This window comes from Anser anser (assembly GCF_964211835.1).
Source record: "Anser anser genome assembly, chromosome: 2".
In the NCBI taxonomy this organism is placed as follows: Eukaryota; Metazoa; Chordata; class Aves; order Anseriformes; family Anatidae; genus Anser; species Anser anser.
The window spans coordinates 71,317,527-71,335,593 of NC_139721.1; the positions used below are offsets into that span (position 1 = coordinate 71,317,527).

The following is an 18,067-nucleotide window of genomic DNA, read 5'->3' on the forward strand; positions in this document are numbered from 1 at the left end:
ATAAAAGGATAAATTTGGCCATTATCTGTACATATGTTACTGAGAAGCTTTGCATTTATTTTTTCATTATTATTATTTTATATATATACATATATATAGGGGAAGATTGTAAGATCAAGACTGCTATATCATCATTGTGATAGAACTAAAGATCTTACTGAGAGCTTTCACATCCAACAAGTTTGATTTACAGAACAAAGGTACATGAAGTGTCTGCAGTAGTATAGTGCAGCTTGTTAATGAAATTAAGTATCTAAATAATTGACTGGTTGGCTTCATTTTTGAAATGTTGTAACACTTTATTCTTGTTTTCCTATCAGTTTTGCTAGTGTAAGGAGAGATTCAAAATCAGTTTGTATTAGACAAAAGGAAGGAGTCTGAAAAAGAGTGAGAAATTATTTTCTTGATGCAATGACCACCCAAAGCTATCCATCTGCATCTTCCTTTCCTTCTGAGCCATTGGACTGAATGTAATACTCAGTCATCAAGCAGAACATGTATGTCAATGTTCATACTCACACTCACAATGCACTCACATCTCACCTCTGTGACAGCTATGGAAATATTGTAAGGGAAAATTTAATCTCAGTGAGTAATTCTTTGGGGTAAGAGTTTATAGAGCGTACAGCTCTTACAACTTTTTAAATAATTTGCTAAAGGCTTCTGATTTAGGATAGATATTAAAACTGGTCATTTCCTTTCTTTTTCATCTTAAATGAAAGGTAAATATAGGTATGTTAAGGAAGACTTCCTACTAATATAGTGGGGAGTGGATGAGCAGATGTAATTTATATAAGAAAGGCTCTTGTGCAGGTTTGTAGACTATACTATACTGTGTTAGCTATACTAACACAGGTACACCTTCTGGAGGTCTGAGTGTAAAGACCTAGAAGCAGGTGAAGGAGAAATTGGTTTAGTAAGCAAAGAAATAAAGAAGTTGATAACTGAGTAGAAGATGTAATGGTCTCTTAGAACAGCTGCAGAAGAGTATTGAACTCAGAATTTCAGGTGCTAAAAAACTAGCAATAATGAAGGTATTTTATACTGAGAGCTTGCTCTAATGTACAGTAGATCATCCAGCTTCTTTGTATTTATCATTGAGAAGTAGGGTGGAACTATAATCACTTTAATTATAAGCAGCTCATGTTATCATAAACCAATTTATTAGTGAATTTTCATCTAAATAACTTGTATCACCCTCATCCAATGTATTATACTATATGTAGATTCTGTATTCTAGGATTGTCACCAACAGCTGAGTTCTCACCATGTCCTGGTTCCAGTTAGGACAGAGTTAATTTTCCCTCATAGTAGCTGGTAGGGTGCTATGTTTTGGATTAGGGTGAGAAGAGCGCTGATAACATGCTGATGTTTTAATTGTTGCAGAGCAGTGTTTACACCAGGCCAAGGACTTTTTGGCTTCTCGCTCTGTCCTGCCAGCGAGCAGGCTAGGGGTGCAGCAGGAGCTGGGAGGGGACAGACCCAGGACAGCTGACCCAAACTGGCCAAAGGGGTATTCCATACCATCTGACGTCATGCTAAACAATATATAGGGGGGGCTGGCCGGGGTGGGGGGCCGGCTGCTCGGGGATAGGCTGGGCATCGGTCAGCGGGTGGTGAGCAATTGCATTGTGCATCACTTGTTTTCTTACACATTATTATTATTAATACTATTATCATTATCACTATTATTACTATTATTGTTATTATTATATTCCTGTCTTAATAAACTGTCTTTATCTCAACTCACCGGCTTCACTTTCCCGTTTCTCTCCCCCATCCCAGAGAGGGAGGGGGGAGGGTGAGCGAACGGCTGTGTGGTGTTTAGCTGCCAGCCGGGTTAAACCACAACACACCATTAATAGCAGTAAGTGCCAAATAGACAGTGCATGCTAAAATGAGGCAATATGCTTCTGGCTTTTTCTTAAATTTGGATAGTCCTTTGAATTTGTGTGGTACAAATTACTGGGAGTAAGACACGATGTAGCACATCCTCTTCTTTTGCAGATTTATCAATTATATATGTACACAGTTCTAGAATTCTGCTATTTTGGCTTATGTAGTGAGAGAGAGATTAAATGTAAATATCTGAAGTTGTTGGTAACATAGTTTGCCTTCTAGAAACAATGCTTCCCAGTATTAATTCTTTTCTTCTTTCATTTTCAGTTCCAGCTGTGAACTTTTGGTGTGACTAAACTCATATTCAACACACTTAAAACACTACACACTTCATTTTGCAATGTGCAGAAAATTGGTTTGGTTTTGTTTTCTTTCAAACATGTTAATTCAAATTACACAAACACCCTTAGCTTCTTACAAATCAGTTTCTACATCATCTGATTTTTTAAATGTCTCCTCCTTCATTTTGTCACTGTTAATGATGTTGTTGCCCTGCCTCATCTCTAAGTATTTCCGTCCTAACTATTTAGATATTTCTTTGTTCAGTTGTCCTGCATCGCACATTAAAACATATTTGGAACTCAGATACTGAAGTTCTTTCAGCTCTCACAGACTTTCTTTATCTGTATGGCCAATATTTATTGCAGAATTCTTTTTGTTTTCATTAAATGAGAGTTCCTTTCTAAATCTTTTAGTATGCTATTATGGTAAATAAACCTCGGTATCTTCTAGATCTTCCGTAATGTTCTTTTCTAATGTCTTGGGTTTTAATAGTGAAATTTGAAAGTAAATATTTATTGATTAGCATCAAATCTGTGCATCTTGGCTTTCTGTTTGACAATCTTCACCTGCCAAAATACATGCAAAACTTCTTCTCTTGGAACCCCACAGCCACCTGTATTCTACTCTAATGAGGAAAAAATAGTCACTAAGATAGCTATTGTTTTATTATTATTATTATTATTATTATTATTATTATTATTTAAACTTATTGTTGAAGATATTGCACTAGTATTCTTTCTGACAGAACACAGTGATTAACTGGTTAACTGGTAACTCTGATAGAAATTTGTTTTAAAAATTCAAATGAGATGATTGTGTTCTATAACTGCTTTAGCTCAATTACATGGAGGCTTACTGAATAATTTAAAAATTATTGTTTTACTTTCTATTTTCAGACGTGTTTTCTGTTTTCATACTTGTTTTTGTACTGAAATACTTGTTTGTGCACTATATAGGTTATCGAGACAATGGAAACAAATAGGCATTTTTACAAAACTTAGGCTATTTATGGAAGAAAAAAAAAAAAGTACCTTCTAAGAACTGATTGTTTGTCATTTAGTTCCTTTCAGCATGTATGCACAAATGTTATCTAGAGCTGGATGCTGCTTAAAAATTCTGATTTGCTGAAGACCTCATCAGGTGAATATTTTTTTCTTTCAATTATTAAACTATATATGTGTGTTACATTCAATGAAAAATATATCAACTTTATTGAAACAATATTATAACTTAAAGTTTCATAAATATAACATAATATATTGTCATTAAAATATATGTTTGCTAGGGTGTCACTGGTACTGCAAATTTTCTTTAAAGACACTCCTGTAGTAAAAAGATGTCATGTTTGCTTTATTTCCCATTCTAAAATAAGGTAAATATGTTATTGTTTAGAAAGCTAATTGGGGAGCAAAGTATGCACATGTAGCAAAATCTTGTATCCTCTGTCTTATTTATGAAGAAAATAGAAATTTGTTGACTGTCTTCACAGTGGTCTTAAAGCAGTGAAATAAAGCCCTGCATAGCTTGTCAGCAGGTCTGACCAAGTTCTTTGTGACTAGCTTGGGATGAAAATGCTATCTTGAATGGTTCCACAAACCTAGACTGGTTTTAAAAATTTAATATTTGTGTAGTTTGGAAACGTACCAGTATTCTGCAGTTATAGCCTTAACTGTTGAGTGTGCAATTTGATCTAGAAGGGCTTGTAGCTTCTTGCCTAATTGTTTTAATTCAACATCTGGTGTTCTTAAGAATAAGAATAAGAACACTTTTTTGTGTTTGATTTTCCCTATTTGTTGACATTCTTTCGTTTCTTTCTTATTTTGTTCATTTTGCAAGCTAAAAAGCTTTCATCCTGTTCTGTACCACTGCCTAAAACATATGACTAGTTGTTACAACCCCATTAAAAATAGTTCCTTGTGGATTCTTAACTGTATGTTTATCCACACTTGTTTCACAAATTGTGTGTTTTTCTAGGTAAATAGATAAGTTGTACTTGAACACTGGCTGGTAAATTGAGGATGTAGTCTCTCATTTTGGACTTACAAGCACTTCAGCAGCTCATATATATCAGTTATAAATGCTGTACGTGATATAAAGAAACAAACAACAACTACAAAATAGAAGTGTTGCAAAAACCTCTTGCAATATGCAGTCCTGGAAAAAACAATGAATTTGAGTGCATAGAAATGAACACAGGAGGGTGAGTAAGATCTTTACTTTAGGAAAATAGATTAAATATTTTTCCAAATCACTGGTGCATAAGGAGATTTAAACTCCTTATTTAGACTGAGGTTGGCTACCAGAGCCTCCCAAGATATCAGTGACTGTAACAACCATATGAGATGCTCATGTATGAACCACAGGTTGACTCACTTATACATAGTTCTAATACGAGTTTAAGTAACAATCTTATATGATCCCAATGAAACCCATATTTTTGGGCAAACGTCCAAGGTTTTTTTTTTGTTGTTTGTTTGTTTGTTTTCAGCAGACTAATATTTTGTGGTTTCTTTTGTAATTTCTTTGTAAATTATATATCCTAAAACAGATGCAAGATTCCTGTATGAGCCTTCACACTTCCTTCCTGCTCTATGCATTAGCAAAAATATATGCGGCTGACAATATTCAACTTTGAACCCCAGTAGTGTAAAATTTGTGTTCAGCCTTCGTCTCTTCAAGATAAACTGAATACTAATCACTAAAATGCATTGGCTCTGGCTTCCAGATAGCAATAGTTTCCACGCAAGGATTTACAGCATTGAAATATAGTTGGTTGATTCTACCCTGAAGGTAAATGTAGGGCAGTTTTAACTCTTGTTCTGGTATTGTGATGGTTATTCAGTGAATATGACTTTTTTTTTTTTTTTAGCAGAACCACTTTCCTCCTGAACATTAGTACATTAGTAATCTGTAGTATCTCCCCCTTTCACTCGTTTACTAACATTATATTTTATTGACAAAGTTAATAGTATTCCAAGGGACACATTTATGATTATTCACACATCTAAAATAGTATATTACCTTAAGCTCTGTTCTTCATTGTAAGTAATATATTCTTATTTCGTGGGATGGGTAAAATTATTTTATTAAATTGATTGGAGTTTGAAATCAGCACTTAGCAATAAAACACATATGTCCCTATGTCCAGTAGCCTCAGGTGTTTGGCATTTCTTAATTACGATGTAACAAGTGTTTTCAGTGTATCTAAATACTTTATTATATAAAACATATTTTCATTCAGCCAGAAAATAATCTTATTTAAATTTGTTCTGAGGAGAAGTAACTACAAATTTCAGTAGCACTGACTTACTTATTCTGGGATTTAAATTTTAAAATTGACTGCTTGGTTTGAGTCCATTAATATGGTTAGATCATTAAAAGATATGTTAGATAAATACAGAAATAAAATTAATTGTTATTCCTGAGCAGGAACAGTAAATTATTTATTCAATTATCCTAATTGATATAATTACAGGGAAAAAAAAATAAAATAAAACCAACCAACCAAATAAAAAACTTTCATACTACATACTACTCAAAGGAGACTGAATTAATGGAGGTATCTACTTTTATGGTCTGATTTTTATTCTTCCCCTACCCCCCTCCCTCCAAGCCCCCCATCTTGTATGTGAGATACGTGAGTTTTCATTAGCTTTCTTTGATAGTTAAATAAGGTATCCCAAGTGGCTTAGGAAGTGGTAGGAGTTCTCTCAGTCAACATGATTTTGAACCACTATTTTGAACCTGTTATAGGCTGTAACTTAATTCTTTAATGAGTGTCTTGCATGAAAGATTAGGTTATATTGGTGGTCATGTCATGACAACTTTTCAAAACATTTGGATGAATGGAATATTTTTGTGACTTTTTTTTTTCATTTATCAATATTTATATGCACAACATCTGTTCTAAAGAGTTTGCCTTTCAACTGCAACAAGGAATTTATTTCAAAGTATTCCATAGCCCTCATTCATTAGTCTCATGAATGTTACAACTGTAGTCATGTAGGATTAGATTCATAATATGCAAAATTAAATCTATAATAATTATAATATTAACAGTAATAGGTGGAGCATAGAATTTGATAGTTTAAGGTTGTGACATTTTGTTTAGAACAGAATGGACTATAGGAAGTTGGAAGGGACCTATAAGGATCGTCAAAGTCTCAAAGCTTCAGAGATAAGCAAAAGTTAGAGCATATTATTAAGGACAAATGCCTCTTGAACACTGATAGGCACCAACCATCTCTCTAGGAAGCCTGTTCCAGTATTTGACCAACCTCACAGTAAAGAAATTTTTCCTAAAATCCAGTCTGGACCTCCCCTGGCACAGCTTTGCACTTCTCCCACATGTCCTCCCATCTGTGACCAGCACCACTTCACCTTCTTAGGAAGTTGCAGAGAGCAATGAGGTCACCTCTTAGCCTTCTTTTCTGCAATAATTAAATAAATAAATAAATAAAAATAAAAAAATAAAAAAAAAGTTGGTTTATTAATGCAATTTGAACTTCTTCGTAGTGCATTTTCTGAAGTCTGAATCTCATTAAATCCAAACAATTTTTTTTTTTTTTTTTTCTAGGTAACTGTCAATGGTTATCAGTCTGTGACCTAGCTTACCAGCTATAAATAACCTAACCTCATTTGGCGTTGTTTTCATTTACAGATTTGCCTTTGGAGTCATTGTCAGGAGGACTGGCTTCTCAGAAAACCTGGTAGTGTCTAATTGGAAAGGAATGGAATGTCATTATCTTTGTTTAATACATTATACTTTCTTTTCATGAACAATATCCCCTAGATTTTTAGTGTGTTACTTAAAATTATGCTTATGATCTCTGTCATATTATGGCTCCAGTTAATCACATATCTACCATTCTCTGCAATAAGCAACCTTCAGAATGGTTTAATAGTTGGAGCTTACAGTAACTGACACTGTAGATTGCATGAACTCTGTGGGGCATAATCACTTCCTGTGTATATACGAACTCAATATGAAAAAGTCTTTTTTTTTTTTTTTTTCCTAAGGACAACTGGAGATTTTATGCTTATTTATTTATCTACAAAAGAACAGTCACCTAATCCACTCATACTGCCATGTTTATGCTGGAATGGCATGAAAAAAATAATTAAATCCCCAGAAGAACCCTCCTAAGAATCTCCAGTAAGTTAATTATACTTCAAGGACTGATTCAAAAAATCAAGAATTTCTTTCTGATATGTTCACAGAGTCTTTCATTGTACATACTCCAGTTCACTCCCTTCTGAAATCTGAATGTAACTTTTTTTTCAGAAAGATGTCTGTATAGTGATTCAATGCCACTCTTGATCTTGTTCTAGGTGACAAAAGTCCATTTTCCAAACACAGCTTTCTATATGTGTAATACAGCTCACCCATTTCACAAATTACAGGGGTGGCTAAAGGAGCTATTAATATTTCAACAAAATTAGATGTCTCAAATTTCAAAAAATGTACAAAATCTGTATGTGAATAAAAACAAATATATGGAGTTCATATAAAAGACTTTTCTACTATGAGAAACTGGCCATCTATTAACAGGAGACAAAGTAAAATTCATAGGCAAGAAATTGAGAGTCGTGCAGTACTGTGCTTGACAAAATTTAGTAAATGAATCAAACAATAAGGCATTACATACGGTTTCTCACAAGAGTTGAGAGCAACTGTGTTTCAACTATCTGGTCATAAATTACCATTTGGCATTGACTAAGGTTTCATTTTGGGTTACTGCTAGCTTTCAAAATTTAGCAAGAAAGCTATTTCACCAACCTGTGGGCCCTGAGTTCAATTTTAGCTTTGACAAGACCTGTGGTTTAGCGTCAGCTACTCATGAGATCTCTTTCAGGGAAAAAAAAAAAATGTTATGAAAGATTGATGGGGGGTGTTTGTGACTTTTGGTTTTGTTTCTTTTTGTATGCATGTTTTTGGTGTGTTTCTGTCTTCCTCCTTGGACCTGTGCTGATGTTAGCAAAGATGGAATTCTGAAGTGGATTTATGGTACTACATTTAACTCAGTTTAGTTCAGGTCAAATTGGTATCTAAGTTTTAAGATGGCAAATCACGTATTTATGACATCTCATAGAATTAGTATTTCAGTTACGAGCTGAAAGCTTAGTGAATGTTTATTTTTCCTAACTTTTCCCCAGTGAGTAAATTAAGGGTAAAAAATATGACAGCAGCATCCAGAAATAATAGTTGCAAAAATTATATTCACAACATCTCTGTTTTGCTTTAAGTTTTTCTTATATGCTTGTGAAAAGAGATAGTAAAGCTATTGGGCGGCAGAATAGGGCAAAATGCGGCTACTTACTGGATTTTTAGACTTAGTCTTTGCATCTGTGGTAGGGATCCCTAAATCCCCCCAAAATAATTTGTAGAGATATAGTGCTCTGTTGTTTCATCTCCTGAGATATCAAGCTATTTAGTGAAGCACACCAGTGGCTCCCAGAAACATCTGCAGGAAATATGTCTGATTCTAGAGGAAATATGACTTGGCACAAGAACCAATATAAATGAGTTTTTCACATCATGGGTTAATTTTTAGTTTATAAACACACCAATTAAGAGACCTTAGAGACACTGACAATACACATAATGAATGAGATTAGCATCTAAAATCTGTATTGCTATGTCTATTTTGAAATCTTTTATGCAATATATGCCCATTTTGTTGGGGTTAGCAATTTGGGATTCAACCCAAATTGTTTAAAACCTAAATTTTCCTGAAATGAGTAGGGTGCAAGGTGCCATTTCATTGTCACTTTGAATCCATATGCATTTTTTTACACACTGAGCAACATACTGAAATACTTATTCTTACACTACCATACATAATGCTCCCTGAGTGTCTTCCCAGTCACTTCTTCCATTAAACATTACCACTAATGCATTATGCTTCCAACTGTAGATTATGGGTGATGTCATGACATGTCCCTTTGGATTGTTTATAGCACTTTAATTTTTACATAAAATGGCTTTGCACAGAACATCTATGTTTCTAGGCAATTTATATGTGAAGATAACTGCCATCTTGTGAAGGAGAGATCATGTCTCAATTTTCATTCTGAAATACTCCTTATATGCATATGTACATGCACACACAAACATGTTCTCCTTGCTCTCTTTGAGAATATTAAATAGAATAGAACAAGAACAATTCATAGATATTGTATCCCATGGGAAGGAAATGTGGACTATAGCTTGAAGAGTCATGAGAAACTACAGGATAAATGTGATTTTGGCTTTGCTGTTTCTTCCACTGTCCAGCCAATTTCTTGTATCTCTTGGCCCTTCTGTTCCTGCTTTTGTTATTGTTCTCCCTCCCCACCCCTTGCGATCCTCAGAAAAAACATTGCAGCCAAAAATGTATTGCACCCAATCTATTTTACTAGTCTGGTGTCAGGGGAATAGAAGATGAGCACCAGAAGCTGTGACTTGTTGGGAATGTTATCTGGAATGACTTCCAGCTGTTCAATGGGAGTCAAACTGTGCATTCATCTGTGCAATGAAACCAGAATATTTGGCAGACAAATCATCTCTCATTCTTCCTTGAAGAACGCTAGGTGTGCCAGTTACGCAAGGCAGCTGTGGGTAACTGGGTTTTGGAATTGTCTTTTCTTTTTTTTTTTTTTTCCCAGAGTCATCCAAGTTCCTACAGTATCTGTCTACCCAGAAGAATATGCCGGTCCTCTTTAATATCTTTATTGATGATCTGGATGAGGGCGTCCAGTGCACCCTCAGTAAGTTTGCAGACGACACCAAGCTAAGTGCGTGTGTCGATCTGCTCGAGGGCAGGAAGGCTCTGCAGGAGGATCTGGATAGGCTGGAGCGATGGGCTGAGGTCAACTGCATGAAGTTCAACAAGGCCAAGTGCCGGGTCCTGCACCTGGGCTGCAACAACCCCAAGCAGAGCTACAGGCTGGGAGATGAGTGGCTGGAAAGCTGCCTGGCCGAGAAGGACCTGGGAGTATTGGTGGATAGTCGGCTGAATATGAGCCAGCAGTGTGCTCAGGTGGCCAAGAAGGCCAACGGCATCCTGGCCTGTATAAGAAGCAGTGTGGCCAGCAGGTCGAGGGAAGTGATTGTGCCCCTGTACTCGGCTCTGGTGAGGCCGCACCTCGAGTACTGTGTTCAGTTTTGGGCCCCTCGCTACAGGAAGGACATGGACGTGCTCGAGCGAGTCCAGAGAAGGGCGACCAAGCTGGTGAGGGGTCTGGAGAACAAGTCTTACGAGGAGCGGCTGAGGGAGCTGGGCTTGTTCAGCCTGGAGAAGAGGAGGCTCAGGGGCGACCTCATCGCTCTCTACAGTTACCTGAAAGGAGGCTGTAGAGAGGTGGGGGTTGGTCTATTCTCCCACGTGCCTAGTGACAGGACGAGGGGGAATGGGCTAAAGTTGCGACAGGGGAGTTTTAGGTTGGATGTTAGGAAGTACTTCTTTACCGAAAGGGTTATTAAGCATTGGAACGGGCTGCCCAGGGAGGTGGTGGAGTCACCATCCCTGGAGGTCTTTAAAAGACGTTTAGATGTAGAGCTTAGGGATATGGTTTAGTGGAGTACTTAGTGTTAGGTCGGAGGTTGGACTCGATGATCTTGAGGTCTCTTCCAACCTAGAGAAATCTGTGAATCTGTGAATCTGTGAATATGAAGACCAGGGGAACATTTGGTGTATAAGGACTAGGCATTTCTGCCTTGCAAGAAGCTTACTAGATAATGAGAAGTGAAAAACTTGGATTGGTTTAGGATAGATGGATCCAGGCAAGCAAGAAATGTGTAATGTCTGGGAAGATTTTAATGGAGACAATGAATTTTCACACTTGAGAGACTCAGAGGAACAAATGAAGACTGACATAAAAACAAACAAACAAACAAACAAAACACCTTTAATTGCAGTTCAGGGTTGCATATGTACAAAATGAGAGGGCAGGATAAGGAAAAGGGAGGGTATGTTGGAGAAAAGATGGTGTTGGGAAAGGGGAGGGATAGTGATTTTAAAATAGTTTCACATGCCTGACACTTAATGTGCCAAACATGTAAATGTGTCAGAATGCCTTTAAGGTTGTGTAGAGGAAGAGAGATGGAGGTAGCCCTTGATTCCTCCAAATATCTTTTCCTGCTTTTGTAGCTTTAATTACTATGTGAGTGTTCTACACCCTTTTAGAATTTATCATAGAAGCATTAAAGTTGGAAAAGACCTCCAAGGTCATCTAGTCCAACTGTCCCCCTACCATCAATATTACCCACTAAGCCATGTCCCTATATACTACATCCAAATTTTCCATAGACAGCCCCAGGGATGGTGACTCCATTACCTTTCTGGGCAACCCGTTATAGAAGTATAATGTTTCCAGGTTTGACCGCTCAAAAGAAAACCATCTCTAAAGCACATTTGCTATCAAAAGCAGTCAGAATGACTTTGATCACAAAGAAATATGAGCTGGGGCAGCGCTCCTGACTTTCTGAATGCTACTTCTTCATCAGTCCAGCTGTAAATAAGTTATCATCTAAGTTAGGCCAGGTAATCACCTATTCTGGAGGAGGTGATCCTAGCTCACTGGGTTACTTGTATGCTATTCTGTGGATCCAATGAGCTATTTGGGCTTTATTATGGGGAACTTTCACAAAGCTAGTCCTGTTTCTTTTCAGGTAGGGTTCCATCAGTTAAAAAGCCATGCACATTTTTAGTTTAATTTCTGGAGAAGAGGAAGAATCAAGAATATATGTAGCACATAATACAGAGTAAATAGTTCTTATTTGTAATAGACTGCTGTGAAATAGTCTTTATTTAGACCAAGTTATTACAGTTAATTTGGGGTAAATATTGCAAAATTTTATTTTCTCTCAGTGGACCAAAAACAAACTGTGAAAGAATAACATTTTATTGCTCTATCATGAGAAACACTTTTAAATATAAAGAGGGAAGGAATATAGGCCTCATCTTCACTGCACTTATTGATACTTTACCTCAAAGGCAAAAGAATGACCTGTTGCTATCTTTTAAGATTTACACATGGAGCAAGTGGGCATTTTGTCTCTAAAGAGGGGAAGTATTATAGAACAAAAGGATGTAAGAATGTATTCTTTTCAGTCTGTATGTATTTCGCCTGTCTTTCATGTATGCAAGTTGATTTTCCTGGTATGAAGGTTATTGATGGTGAGAGATAAAAAGATCCACAGTCAACAAAGAGTTAAGCAGAACAGAACTGTTTAAACTTCCAAAAGGTTTGGGGGAAATGAAAGCACCACCTAAGGTATTTTAAAGTCATTTTCTTTGTTCCTCCTTTTATCTTGCAGTTCTGCTCATAGATGAGAGCAGCCCTAGAGATAAAGAGAATGGAGTGAAGAGCATCAAAAATGAGGAAAATGGGTGTGGTGTTCTGCACCAACAATATAACACGATTCGTTGTGCCCTGGCCTCAGGAGGAAAAAGAAGGTATCAGAGAAGCTGTCACTCCGAAAGTGAGGGAAATGGACTTCTGTCGAATACTGAGAGTTCTTTTAATAGTGGGAGCTTGAGTGCTTGTGTTGTGTGTGTGAGGAGCAAAGTACTTAAATACCAAGATCTATGGTGCAGCTTTCTGTCTTGAACAATTCTGTTTAAATGGATGTAGCAGGAGATCTAGAAATCCATGGTTTCCCTACCCCCTGACTGTCTGGTTACTGAAATGGTTTTGTCTTGTATTGAATGACTGAAAAAGTGATCTGTGCCAACCATTACAACCAGTATTGGTGACATTTGGAAAAGTTTTATTTGGGTTAAACAAATTTCTGGAATAGAAAAAGAAATAGTAAATATGGCTAAGAGTTTGTGGGGTTGCCACAAACTGCATATGCTTATGTAGAAAGAAAGTCTCTAAACAGAATCTTTGGTTGGCAGACACTACTTTTACATAGCCTTTCTCACCTAATACACAGTAATTGCACTATTCTGTGTAGGCCTGCTGATGTCAGTCAGAAGTCATGAAATTATTCCCCTCATCTTTTTTCTTCAGAAGTATTTGCATTTCATTTTCTAATCACAGTTGCTAGCTTGAGCTTTGAACAGGAAAAAAAAAAAAAACCACACGTTTTGATGCTAGAAACAGTTTTGATCTCAAATTCAAACAAAACCTCTTGAGAAACTGCATGATAGCACATCCATGGGCTAATCAGCATCAGGTTGACCAGACTGGCTTTGACCTACTTCCTTGATGAGTTCCTTGATTAAAAGTTACTAATGTAAAGAATAATGCACAGAATAATGCACCTGAATATCTGTAATATTTCAAATTTGAAAATAACTATAGTGGGTTAACGTAGATGTAGGCTTCTGTGGGAGGTACTCGAGAGTTCGTGCACAGTGGTTGGAATGTAAAATAGAAATTACTTGTCTTTTTAGGGAATTATGACTTTGGCTGTGATTTAATGTGTACTAGAGTTTTTGTGCCACTTATGGGTCCCCTTTTAACAGGATGACTTTTTTTCCCTTCAATAATAGAAAATAATCCTTCATTTTATAATTTCTGAGAAAAGTGGAATTATTGGTTAATCAATTGATATCAATGAATTTGTGAAACTATTCAGGATTGATCTATGTTCTGACTGAAGAGCTACAGAACTTGTGTAGTTTTGCTTTTCTTATTTATTTCTTCCAGCCTCTCCATCATATAAATCTGACTGTTACACACCGTAAATGAAAAAGTCTAAAATTTGTGCAGCTGTTGTGTGGAATTCTAAGATTTTTGCAACTGTATCAAATGGAAGACTGTCTTTAAATAGAGTTAAAAGGAAAAAATCCTAATGCAAAGGCTGGGCTGCATGGCATATAGGCTAGTATTGAATTCTACTTTATTGTTTCGTTTACTACTTCAGAATTAAAGATGGTTTTTAAAGTAATTTCTGGGATTTTTTAACTTCTTTTTTTTTGTTCTATTATATTCTCTTCTTTATCTTTCCTGTTTCTGAAGTGCACATTTTTCCACTAGCAAAAAGAGCAAAGTGTTCTAAAAGCAGAAGTTTTTCAGAAAAAGCTTAGTGTGAAAAACTATAGAAATATTTCAATTCTTCTCATTTTCCTTTTTTTTTTCTCACTTTTTTTTTTTTTAATCACCTCTAGTGAATGTCAAAATCACTGGTTTGTGACTTTTAATTTTCAATTTTCAATTTGTGTGCCTGTATTGTACTTTTTTTTGTTTGTTTTGTTTTGTTTTTCATTTTTTAAGAGTGCATATATCCTTTTAAGAAATACACAGGTTTCTGTACCATTTGAGATTACTTTGCATAATCACTTCCTACAGAACAAAAGGTGCTGACTCTCAATAGCAGTTGTACCTAATACTGAAAACATTTTTTGTCACTGGTAGATGCATGAGATCACTTGTGGGATGTGCTCCTGTGTATCAGAGATTTTCTCCTCTATCTGAAAAACAGACTTTTTGCTTCTCACCACCTCTTTGTGGTGAGCAGGACTGTTGCTCTGTTCAGGTAATATCTGGAGCTGGGTACTGGTTTTCCATTTAGTGAAGAGAATTTACTTGCAGAGAGAAAAGGTTTTGAGCCTTCATTGATAAAAAAATAAGCTATATCTATGCGAAGTATGAACAGTCTTAATAAAGTTCTAGATTTGTGTATTGAAAATCTGATATAAAAAATACTTCAGCTGTGTTTTTTTTTTTGAATTTATTCTGAGCTGTGTATTATTTCCATTATTCAAAATACTTTGTTTATACTTTGTTTATGAACGACTTCTACCATGAAAGTACAGCACTTCAATTCATCACCAGTTAGAATTGGTGAAGAACTGTTAGAGATTTCTGATCTTGTTAAAAATTAAGTGTTGCCAGCGTAAGTGTTCTGTCATGCAAATTACTGTTGATGGGTTTTCAGATGACAGTTGTGTAATTTTTTACTGAATTCTAATACATCACTTCTGCTAAAGGTTTTGGTAAATTAGAGAAATGGGAAAGGAATACAAAAATATCCAAGGGCATGTTTTCTTTAACAGTTATGACAGATTATTCTTATATAGGATAGGATTGGTTTAACTTCAAATATGAAAACAGTGTACACGGGACTACCAAGTATCCATAGAGAATTCCAGCTACATTATCATACAAATAGTTAGCACTTTCAGAGACATAAATACAAAAAATATTTAGCACTAATGTTTCATAATCTGAATATGTCACCTGACTATCTAATATCTTCTTGCCAGAGACCCTATGAGCTACTGACTATTAGAAAAGAATTCCTTTAGTGGATGTACACAGGTAAGTGTGTGAAGAAGCCAGATGGGCACTCCTTCAAAATGTTGCTCTTCTGCAACGAGTAAAGAAATTTCCTCTACTCTACAAGTGCAAACATATATGTCTTAGTTGATCTGTGTTGGTGGAATCCCTAAAAATTGCAAGCAGTGATTTGGAATGATTTAACGTTTTTCACTCATCTTTCCCTGTCTTAGCCACTATAGCGCTTCTGTAACTTTTCTTAATAGATATTAAGGGTGGAAACTAAGAAAAGGAACTCATTGCTTTTGTGTGTTTTCCTTTTTTTTTTTTTTTTTGAAAACATGGTTTGAGGATTTGTTCTGCAACTCATTTTAAAATGTCTTTTTTTTTGTTGTTGTTTGTTTAAATTACTATTCATTTGAAATGTAATTAGACTTCATTGAGTTATATGCTCAGTGCTTACTAACAATTAGCAAAACACTCCAGAAGCACAGTGTTTGACAGATGGATATTTCTGCTCAGTTGCTGTCCTGAATTCAGTTATTAGTAGGAATGCTTTAAAATGTTTATTATTTGATGTTGATGTCTGTAGGTTATTTTATGTCAAAGCATGTAGCCACTTTTCATCAGCAGCCAAGCGTAAAGCTGAATTAAAGGAGTTTTTGACCTTGTGAAAAATAAATAAGTGGCTGTACTCCAACAAACAAAAGCTTGCCATCTTTCCAATCACTGTTTCTATAACACACTGCTGGTCTGTCTAAAAGTCATGTTGCCAATGTCAGTAAGAAAGTGCATTCTAACTAGAGGAAGATAGGAAAAAATATAATAAAATGTGTTAAAAGTTCTATTACACACTTATCCTCTTGTGTATTGTTGTTGAAGTATATTTTGCTAGCACTATTTTTTCTTCTCTTTGATGACAAATGTTCTCTGCCATAAGTATAATCCCATGAATAGTTTAAGGAAATAATAGATTCTAAGAATTATGGTAGGCTATCTGAGCTTTTCAATAAGGAATTTGGAAAACTAATTAAACATATAAAGAAAGAAGTAACATTTATCTCAATGGTTTGTAACCTCTCTCTCTCTCAATCTTTATCATGAAACATGAACATCCCTATTCCTGGGGCTTTGAAGTATAAAAAAATGGAGTGGAAATGATTATTTATAGAATTTGCAATCTTCAGAAAATCCCATCAATATTTTTGATGGGAGAATTTTCTGGTACGGGAGAATTTTCTGGTACGGCAGAATTTTCTGGTACTTTACTGTTAATACATGAGTGTTACAAATAAAGAAATAAAAATATTCATTACTATTCATATTGGTAAAGAAAAGAGGAAATTTGCCTTGTGGAAGCTAGCAGGTCCAAAAATTCTGAGGGTTCTGCTTCTAATTCATTAATTAGTTAGAAAGTAATAAATCACTACTATCTCTAATTTACACTTTACTTTAATCTCTGGGAGACTCCTAGATTTATTGTATTATGTTTTCTTGCAGATATATGACATCTCATTTAAGGTCACAATCTATAAAAATAAAGTTTACCTATTTTTTTTTCCTTTTCTGTTAGAAATTTAACTATATTAAAAGTTCAAATACTTAATGAAAAACTTCAGGCTTTATTATTTTGTGGAGTAATTTTTTTTTATTTATTTTCTCAGTTTAAAGTGAACCATGGATACAGTTAAAATAATAATAAAATAATAATTTAAAAAGTATATGTGCCTTTTTTTTTTCTTTTTATGTTGAAACATTCTGAGGACCCACAGTTAATTTTTTTTTCCTCCTATCTTAAAGAAGAAAAAAATGGTAAAACAGTAGCTGAAAGTGAATTTGGAGAAAAAGAAGTCACACACCTTGTAAAGGACATCACCCTCACCCACCATCTTCGATTCTGCATGTTCTTAACCTAATTTTAATCATTCTTCAGATGTATTCACTGTTTTATTGACTTCTCCTCCTCCCACTACAGATAAAAAACATCTTTCTGTGGTAAAAACTGGTCTTTAAAAAAACTAGTCATTGGAACCTGTTAGAAGCACTAGGTAATTTTTTTAAATATTTGGCCTGATAGAAATGAGAAGAAAAGAAGGTATAACTGAGCTTCAAAAAAAATCTTCTCAGGATGAAGGCAAATATCTCACATTTTGTCTAGGTGGTCTAGGTAATGTCCTAGCTGATAATTCTATTTGTGTTAGTAGCCACACAAAGATGGGCAGGAAGGGAATCTTCTATTATGTTACTGCGTCAGGGCAGTTATGCTGGTGCCTCTGTGGTGACAGCCAAGGCTGGGTCAGGATGTCAGCCTGTAGTGGGGGACAGGATTAGGCCCCGGTACTGGGGTCATACACAGCCCAGGATGGCTGGGCAGAGGTGTGAGGCTGGGACCAGATATGGGCCTGTAGATGTGCCTGCCTTGACAGGGCCATGGCCAAGCAGGGTAGGGCTGTGGGTGAGGGCTGGAGACCAGACCTGCAGTAGCCTCCCTGGTACAGGAGCTGCTGACCCAGAGGTGACATGGGGGCCTGAGCCTGGGTAGGGTGGGTGAGCCCCAGGGTCCTGCAGTGCCCTCAGGGCCCTGACACACTGGATAGTTACGTCAGCATTACTAGTATCCACATAGAACCTGCCAAGTGGTGGGTGTAGTTCAGAGATTCCCTGAGTGCTGGGC

At 36.0% G+C, this 18,067-nt stretch overlaps 1 long non-coding RNA gene across 1 annotated transcript; it reads left to right on the forward strand.

Annotated features, from left to right (window-relative positions):
• The first annotated feature begins 1,588 nt into the window (after positions 1 to 1,588).
• LOC310895022 lies at positions 1,589 to 17,351 on the forward strand. Its single transcript, XR_014580360.1, has 6 exons — positions 1,589 to 1,616; positions 3,242 to 3,321; positions 4,156 to 4,381; positions 6,842 to 6,890; positions 7,201 to 7,336; positions 12,482 to 17,351. It is a non-coding gene; the product is annotated as an uncharacterized lncRNA (long non-coding RNA).
• The last annotated feature ends 716 nt before the right edge of the window (positions 17,352 to 18,067 follow it).